At 47.7% G+C, this 9,857-nt stretch overlaps 1 pseudogene; it reads left to right on the top strand.

Moving 5' to 3' along the window:
- Positions 1–242: 242 nt before the first annotated feature.
- On the top strand, positions 243–7,687 carry LOC132591532 (oocyte zinc finger protein XlCOF6-like; annotated as a pseudogene).
- Positions 7,688–9,857: the final 2,170 nt, after the last annotated feature.

Here is a 9,857-nt window from a genome sequence, read left to right as displayed (position 1 = left end):
AGGGGGGAGCCAAGGTTGGAGGGGGAGGGGCCTCCACCCACATTCCCAGAAGAGGAGCAGGTTTGCAGAGGAGGAGGGAAAAAAGGTGCAGAACATTGTGGGGTGGGGTGGGGGGGGAGATTTGGGGTTGTGGGGATGGGGAGGGCGTGCTTTTCCTCCCCCTGAATCAGCAAACAGGGCAGTTGGGAAGGGAGGGCAGGCTTTTGGGCGGGGCGGGGGGGGATAAAAGGAAAGTAGGGGAGTCTTCCCCCCTCCCCCTTCTTTCTGCGGATCAATCGAGCGGGGGAGCGGCTGATTTAGGCACTGCTGGGATAAAGAAGTCTCTCCCCCAGGGGGGGGGGGCGCTTTCTTGGAGAGCCTCCAGCCCTTTATACTGCGGCGGGAAAGGAAATCGGAATAGAATAGGTAGCAAGGGAGGGGGAGCAGAGAGGACAAAGAGGTAGAGCTGCAGGGCGGGGAAGGGAGCGATGAGCGGGGAGAGAAAGGGGGCAGAGACCCCCAACAACAACTCAGTTCTTGGGCGCTATCTGTAGAGGCCTCGATCCGGCTGCCGATCGGGGACCCTCCATTCTCAGGGTTCGCATTGCAAGCCACACCCCCCAAAAGAAATCAGCCTTCCTGCCTTTTACTATGTGTAATGCAGCGGGGTGGGGGTACAGGGGGAGCCTTTCTGCAGAGGGAGCACCGGCAGAGTTTGCATTGCAAGATCTCCTTTGCTGCGCCCCTCCCGGCCTTTGAGGGAATAGAAATGGGAGGGCCACCAAGGGCTGGGACTTGAACCTAGGCCTCAATTCCGCGACCCTCTGCATGTTCTGGGTTCCCCCTGGCAGGAATCCCTGGGGCGCTCCTGGCTCCGCCCGGGAACTCAGGCAAGGCTTGGTGGGTCTCCTTTGTCTAGAGCAGGCAACCCCAAACTTCGGCCCTCCAGATGTTTTGGACTACAATTCCCATCTTCCCCGACCACTGGTTCTGTTAGCTAAGGATCATGGGAGTTGTAGGCCAAAACATCTGGAGGGCCGCAGTTTGGGGATGCCTGGTCTAGAGATGGGGTGCCCAAGCTTTTTTCGAAGAGGACCAGATTTAATGACATGAACATGCATGAGGGCCAACCAAAGTTGTTGACCTTTTTAGTACGCAGAGAGATTAGGCCCCCAAAACGCACTTTGGACATCCCTGGTCTAGAGAGAGGGAGTCCATGGAAGGGTTATTGGAGGTGAGAGGGGCCTGGGTAGAGACCCCACCCTGTCTCCCTCCTCTCCTCCCTACCTGCTCACCTGGCATGTCCGCTGATTGGGAGAGATTTGGTGGGAGGGCAGAGGAAGTTGGGGGGCTGAGGGAGGAAGTAAAACATCCCTGGGGGAGGAATCAAAGCCATCTTGGAGAAAGAGAGAGAGACACTTGGGGGCCGCCTGCCTTGACTTCTCCCTCCTGCCCAGGAATCTAGATCCCTGAACAGGAGCCCTGATCCACCCACCCTCTCCTCCCTTGAAGCTCAGGCCTTGCCTTGCCATAAGTCCCGGATCAGTTGCTGCATGGGGCGCTGGGGGTGTTGTTGTTTAGTCGTTTAGTCGTGTCCAAGTCTAACCATTGGGGGAAAGAGGAAAGGGAGGGTGCCCACTATTATTTCCGCCCTTTGAGGCTTTTGTCTTGGCAATTACAGTCTCACCCACATGCCTGTTTTTCTGTGAAGAAACATCAAAAGGGTTCCTACCCAGAGATAACTGTTCCCCACTCCTCTCCATTCCACCAGGTTTCCATTATTCCCATTATATCAGTTCTCACGTCTCTGGGATTAAAGGTATTGGGAAGATTGCTATGGAAATGGGTGGGGGTGGGGGGTGGGGTCCCCCCCAAGCCAGCCTGTGTATTCATTACTGCAATTGTTATTTTTATTTATTTATTGAATCTATTAGTCCCTTTCCCTTGCCCAGGGCAGCCCAAAGTGACTTACAACAGTTGTTGTTGTTGTTGTTGTTGTTATGTTCCACGGTGAGACTCCAAGGTCTTGTTTGTCCTGTTTCCTATACTTTGAAGGCAGAGAGAAGGCTGTTCTCAGGGCTTGCTCCACCGTTAGGGAAACTGAGGCAGCCCCCTCAGGCAGCAGATGCAGAGAAGGGCAAGGAGGGGACTGAGCTGAGTGTCATTTGGGTTGCCCTGATTTAACCCTCTATCCTCTCATCCAGTGGAAGGTGTGGTTCTATTGCCAGTGTCCAAGACACAATACAGCAGCCTTGGGAAGTCAATGGTGCAGGATGATTTGGGAATGTGTGCAGTTGGACTATATCAGGAAGATGTTGGAGATCATGGAGGAAGTAGGAAATGAAATACAGCTATTCAACATTTTCAGAAGAGGGGGAAGAAGGGCAAAGTGTGTCCCACTAGATAAGACTCCCATCATCCCTGGCCATCGGCTACCCTTGCTTTGGCAGGTGGTACTTTGTGTCCAACCACATCTGGAGGGTCAGAGATGCCTCACCTCAGCATAGAAGGTTCCTCTAGGGCAGCATTTCTCAACCTTGGATACCCATATGTTCTTGCACTGCTACTTCCATAAATACTGACCACTGGACCCAATGGCTAGGAATGATGGGAATTGTAGTCCCACAACATCTGGGGACCCAAGGTCGAGAAAGGCTGCTCTAGGGCTTAGTGTTATTTGAGAGTTGATCAAACTGGATCTTAAGGGTTCTTGAGAAATTTCCCAGGGATTATGGTATCTAGACCAATCTGTGGTCTAGACCAATCTGTAATTTTCAACAGGTTTACCACACCTATCAGTCAATAACCCTTTCCCACCACCCTTCTGAGTAATACCCTTGCCACCCTCCCACTATATATAAGGGTCTGGTGACTTCTGTTTCAGTGTATCTGAAGAAGTGTGCATGCACACAAAAGCTCATACCAATGACAATCTTAGATGGTCTCTTAAGGAGCTACTGGAAGGAATTTTTCTATTTTATTTTTATTTTTTATCTAGACCCTAACACTATAAACCCAATGAGCCCCACTCAGCAGGGGTGGAGGATTATTGTGCAGAGGATGAAGAACTTCATGGTGAACTTAGGACCCTGATGAATAATGGGCAGGTTCATGGACATAGAGCAGCTCCCTTTCATGTGAGAAACCACTTTTTATAAAAAGTAAACCCCACAGTTCAACCGTATTCTAATATAATGCTGCTTCATTAACGTTGATTGAGGGTTAGGAAAGGCTGATGATGCATTACCATTATTTGACATTATTTCATTTGCCTTTCCTAAAAATTTGTAACATATGGAGGACAGGAGATATCTCGGTTTAAGTACGCTTCAGTTTGAGTAATTTCAGCTTAAGTACTCCATGGACCTGTCTGGAACGGATTACTCCACTTTCCATTACTTTCAGTGGGAAAGTTTGCTTCAGATTAAGTATGCTTCAGGTTAAGTACAGACTTCTGGAACCAATTGTGTGCTTAAACCGAGGTACCACTGTATACAATATGCTAAAATAAGAGAAGGTGCTAATTGATGTGTGTAATATTCCTTTGTTCTCTTCATAGAAAACAAATAGGATTCCCGACCCTCCTGTCGAAAGAAGACAATGGAGAAGGCATTCAAAATTCTGGTAGGAAAAATCCAATGAGAATAAACCATTTAAATACATTGAGTGCAGAAATAGAGAGCATAAACAATTTGAAAGTATGGAGTGTGGAAAGAACTTCAGTCAGAGTGGAAACCTTAGAAAACATCAACGAACCCACACTACGGGAAAACAATTTCAATGTGTGGAGTGTGGAAAGAGCTTCCGTCAGAGTGGACACCTTAGAAGACATCAACAGACTCATACAGGAGAGAAACCATTTCAGTGCATGGAGTGTGGAAAGAGCTTCAGTCACAGTGGAACACTGAATTCGCATCATCAGACTCACACAGGAGAGAAACCGTTTGAATGCATGGAGTGTGGAAAGAGCTTCAGTCAGAGTGGAGGCCTTAGAATTCATCAACGGTGTCACACGGGGGAGAAACCATTTAAATGCTTGGAGTGTGGAACGAGCTTCAGTCACAGTGGAAGCCTTAGAATTCATCAACGGATTCACACGGGGGAGAAACCATTTAAATGCACGGAGTGTGGAAAGAGCTTCAGTCAGAGTGGACACCTTAGAATTCATCAACGGTGTCACATGAGGGAGAAACCATTTACATGCATGGAATGTGGAAAGAGCTTCAGTCAGAGTGGACACCTTAGAAACCATCAACGGTGTCACACAGGGGATAAACCATTTAAATGCATGGAGTGTGGAAAGAGCTTCACTGATCTTACAACACATCAACGGACTCACACAGGAGAGAAACCATTTAAATGCATGGAGTGTGGAAAGAGCTTCAGTCACAGTGGACACCTTAGAATTCATCAACGGATCCACACGGGGGAGAAACCATTTAAATGCATGGAGTGTGGAAAGGGCTTCAGTCAGAGCGGACACCTTAGAACCCATCAACGGTGTCACACAGGGGATAAACCATTTAAATGCATGGAGTGTGGAAAGAGCTTCACTGGCAGTGGACACCTTAGAACCCATCAACGGACCCATACTGGGGAGAAACCATTTAAATGCATGGAGTGTGGAATGAGCTTCAGTCACAGTGGACACCTTAGAATTCATCAACGGATCCACACGGGGGAGAAACCATTTAAATGCATGGAGTGTGGAACGTGCTTCAGTCAGAGTGGGAGCCTTAGAATTCATAAACGGATTCACACAGGGGATAAACCATTTAAATGCATGGAGTGTGGAAAGAGCTTCACTGGCAGTGGACACCTTAGAACCCATCAACGGACCCATACTGGGGAGAAACCATTTAAATGCATGGAGTGTGGAACGAGCTTCAGTCACAGTGGAAGCCTTAGAATTCATCAACGGATTCACACGGGGGAGAAACCATTTAAATGCACGGAGTGTGGAAAGAGCTTCAGTCACAGTGGAAGCCTTAGAATTCATCAACGGATTCACACGGGGGAGAAACCATTTAAATGCACGGAGTGTGGAAAGAGCTTCAGTCAGAGTGGACACCTTAGAATTCATCAACGGTGTCACATGAGGGAGAAACCATTTACATGCATGGAATGTGGAAAGAGCTTCAGTCGGAGCGGACACCTTAGAACCCATCAACGGTGTCACACAGGGGATAAACCATTTAAATGCATGGAATGTGGAAAGAGCTTCACTGAGAGTAGACAACTTAGAATTCATCAACGGACTCACACAGGAGAGAAACCTTTTAAATGCATGGAGTGTGGAAAGAGATTCAGTCACAGTGGAGGCCTTAGAATTCATCAACGGACTCACACAGGGGATAAACCATTTAAATGCATGGAGTGTGGAAACAGCTTCACTGATAATGGAAGCCTTAGAATTCATCAACTGATTCACACAGGAGAGAAACCATTTAAATGCATGGAATGTGGAACTTGTTTCAGTAGGAGTGGAAGCCTTAGAATTCATCAACGGATTCACACGGGGGGAGAAACCATTTAAATGCATGGAATGTGGAACTTGTTTCAGTAACAGTGGAAGCCTTAGAATTCATCAACGGACTCACACGGGGGAGAAACAATTTAAATGCGTGGAATGTGGAAAGAGCTTCAGTCAGAGTGGAGGCCATAAAATTCATCAACCGACTCACACAGGGGATAAACCATTTAAATGCATGGAATGTGGAATGTGCTTCAGTCAGAGTGGACTTCTTACAAAACACCAACAAACTCATACAGGGGAGGAAACCATATAAGTGCTAGGGAAGTAGTTAGTATGGAATGTTTTTCCAAAACATCTACCAAATTCTATGGGGTGAAACCATTTAGAGTGCAGAACATGTTTCTCTCCGAATTGACACTTTTCTTTACATCAGTAACAGGAAATCAATCTTAAATGCATGCAGAATATATGAGCTTTTGTTGTTTGTATGTAACGTTGTTTAGACATTTATTTAAAGTAAAGAAGGTAACATTTCACAATAGTAAGCATAATATAATATTTAATGTATTGTTAGATAGGGAGGGGGAGCGTGTAAGTCCGGAGTGTTGTTTCTGAATGCGGAGTGAGTTGCTTTTGGTGTATGGTGGAGGGAGTTGGAAATGTTTGTATCTGGGAATGGAGAGTTGCACAAAGTGGAGCTGAGATTGGTGGTGTTGCTTTGGAAGCAGAGTTAGTTAGATTAATATTATAGGAACAGCAGCATAGCTCCCACTGTTATAATTGCAATAATGGAATAATGACACAGAAAGACTGAAAGCACCTACCGGTACTATATGCCCAAGTTAATATTGAAACCCTCACCTTTTCTTTTGATTCATAGATATACTCGCTTGGCCTGCCACGCGTTGCAGTGGCTAATCCCTGTGACTGCCCCTACCCTCTCCCGATCCATGACCTATTGTGTTCCTCCTCCCCCCCCCCGGCTCATCCCTGTGAATCCCCCAACTCCGTCCCAACCTACATCCCATTGTTGGCCAAACACCATGGGAGACACCAGGGCCTCGTGCTCTCCCTGGCCAGCCTGAGAGGTGTCTCGACCCTCCGGTGCAGCCAGCTGGTATCGATCTGGACCCTGGGGGCCTAGACACGCTGTAGCAGAGTCCATGTAGCGTAAACGTCCACAGAGAGAGAGAGAGACGTATTAGCATATTTACAAGCTTTATTCAGCGTATCTCAGGAGAGAGCAAACATGTCTCCTTCTTCATCAGCACAGCAGAAAGAAAGCAATAGCAATATACAACAGAAGTGGACAGACATGTGGCATACAATAGCTACATGCCTGTACCTTAAGGTGGAACTGAATCCCAACACCCGTCCCCTCCTCCCCCCAATCCCCACCCAGGCGTGTCAGTACCTCCATTTGGCCTAGTCTGTAAAGGCTTCGGCCGAGGAGGAGGAGGAGGAAGAGGAGTGGGTGGGATTATGGCAATATTTGCCATCTGTTCCTTTTATGTGCACCTGAGGGCGCTATATTTGGCCTTTTTAAAAGAGAAAATCACGTTTTTAGGTGTGTTAGGGGTGGGATCTTATGAATCTAACATTCTGCAAACACTCTCATATTGGCAAGGAACGGTGTGTCCAAATTTGTGCGAAATCGGTCAAGCGGTTTCCAAGAACACTGGACTATAACAAACATGGACCCTCTACATTTTTATATTGTGTATAGATATATTTGATGGTAGGAGAAATAAAAGGGGTGATTAGTGGCATAACCAGGAAAGGCTCTGTTCATATGTGCACGTCTTGCATGAGGAGGGAAGGGGCACAGGGAAGAAGGGGCCATACCAGAGCATCTCAAAGCAATGTGCTGGTGGGGGTATGGTGACACAAGTGCGTGTAGAATGCTATCCCCAAAATGAGACTGGGGAGAAACAATATGGATGAGTATAATGTGGAAGGAGGTTCAGGCAGGTCCCAAACCGAGAGTGCTAAGGGTCAACTTCCTCCAAATCCACCAGCTGCCCCAAGACAGGAGCCACCTCTGGGCCCTGAGGGTGGAAAGCCTCCCCTCCACCTTTGCAAAAGGACATGCTCCTAGGAAATCCTCCTGCCAGCTGACCATGGTGCATATTATTGAAGGGCTTCTGGTTTGCTTCTGATCTGAATGGCGGTGTGATCAGTGTTGTATTAACAAAGGCAACCGTTTGGCAGGGGTGTGTGTGTCCCCGACGGAGCCCCAAAGAGCAAGAGGCAAAAGGCAGCTCCCTCACGTCCGCTTCGCACAGGCGGGGGGGGGGGCTGCCCTAAAGTAATGAAAGACGAGAGGCGGAAAGTTTTGGGGAGGGGGGAGGGGCGAGAGTGGACAACGCCCCCTTATATTACAGAAAGGGAAATCGGAGTGATACCAGCAAGGGAGGCGGAGGGCAAGAGAGGACACAGAGGGAAGGAGGAGAAGGGGTGGCGGGAAAGGGGCAGAGACTCCTGTCCTGGGACCCCTCGACAGGGGTCCAGATCCATGCAAGACACCTGTAGGGTCTGCATTGCACCATCTCCTTGGCAGCAGCATCACCAAACTCCTGTTTCTCTTTCCTGGGGGGACCGAGATATGCTCAGCTGCCGTGCACCCCCTTGGATGCCTTTGCGGGAATGGAAATGGGGTGCCTGCGAAGGGGGTCCTCACAAGGGTCCCCACCCCCAAGCAGGACTTGGTTTTGGCCAAGTCCCCAAATCCACTGCCCCTCACAACACTTCACCCGATTTTCCCTGGCAGGAATCCTGGGGGTGATCCGGGCACCGCGCACGCAGATGTGTTTGGTTCTGGCCTTGAACTGTCCAGATTGTGCCAGTTTTAAAGATGGCTGATTGTCGCCCCAGACAGTGATGGGCAAGCTACAATCACTGTCGCCCCTCCCCAAAACTTCCCGCCTCTCGTCCCTCATGACTTTACAGCACACACCCCCCCCCGGTGCGAAGCGGACGTGAGGGAGCTGCCTTTTGCCTCTTGCTCTTTGGGGCTCCGTCGGGGACACATACACACACCGCCAATTTACTGGGGGAGTCGCTGGAGGACGAGATTTGCGTATGACTTGCACTGTGAGTTATATGGTGATCTGCTACAATCACCATATATCTCCCGGACCAAACATCTGTAATATTCCAACTCAGTACAAACTGCAGACAACGCACAAAGCTCAGCTTCCGTCGATGACATAGCGATCAGGCTTTGCTTGCGCGAACGCCAACCAATCAGAGAATTTCCAAACCTTACTACCAAACCAGACACTGACTTCCAGTCCTCCTGATTGGCCCAATCCGCATCTGCAAAACACGTGAGTTGTGGCTCACCTTGTGCTGACAACTCCAAACAGAACTCCTTGGTATCCTGCAAATACCTCAGCACTCTCTTAATGCCATTCCAGGCATGCACACTAGGCTTCGAAGCCTCTCTACTAAGCAAATTGATTGCAAAAGCAATATCTGGTCTACTCCACTGTGACAAATACAACAGACTCCCTAGAGCAGACTGAAACACTTATATGTTGAGGACAATGTGAAAGTTTTTAAAGAAGATCCATCATGGAATATTGTTCTCTCAGAAATGAGAGAACAAGATCCATTTTTGGGACAGAATTTAAGGGAATTTGAAAATGACACTACGAGCTGAGATACGGGGAAAAAATTACCAAGAGCCATTAAGGAATGTTTCTATTATTATTATTATTATTATTGATTTTTACAACAAAACAAACAGAACAAATATTTCAAACTGAAATACATAAATCCACTGCTATCTCACAAAAATAAAAGTTATCATCGAACAAAAGGCAACAAATTTGTTTATTGTTGTTGCTGACTTCCCGTCACCTCCCATAGCGCAACTCTTCTTTTTTTTGCAAAGTACATACTTTTCTCTTCGTCTTCTTATAATCTCTTTTGTACATCAATAAATCCGATCATACCGACAATTCTTATAGATTCTAATATTACTTTATAAGCTAGTCATTCTAAGGCTGCCATGGAAATTACAATATGTCCATTTCTCTCTTGCAGATATCTCCTAAGCACGTCCCATTTTTTTTTAGCAAACATCTGTTTCGTAACTCCCCTTAAGTTATCTGTTAACTGAGCCAGCTCTACCATATCTGACAATTTACTTTGCCACTCTTGGAGTGTTGGGAGCGTGTCCCCCTTCCACCTGGCCGCTATTAATAACCGGGCTGCAGCTGATGCTCACTCCCAGTCTAACATGCTTTATGACCCAAAATTCCTCCCCCCCCCCGCTGCCCCCCTATCTCTAGCAATTCCCTAAATTGCCAACCCAAGATAATAACATTTTCAAATCCTCTTTCTGCTCTCTGGCCCAAGAATGGACTCATCTGTGAGAGAGCAACATTCCTCCAGC

Source organism: Zootoca vivipara, chromosome 2 (genome assembly GCF_963506605.1).
Source record: "Zootoca vivipara chromosome 2, rZooViv1.1, whole genome shotgun sequence".
NCBI lineage: Eukaryota > Metazoa > Chordata > Lepidosauria > Squamata > Lacertidae > Zootoca > Zootoca vivipara.
The sequence above is the reverse complement of the archived record's forward strand: the minus strand, read 5'-3'. Positions and strand labels throughout refer to the sequence as shown.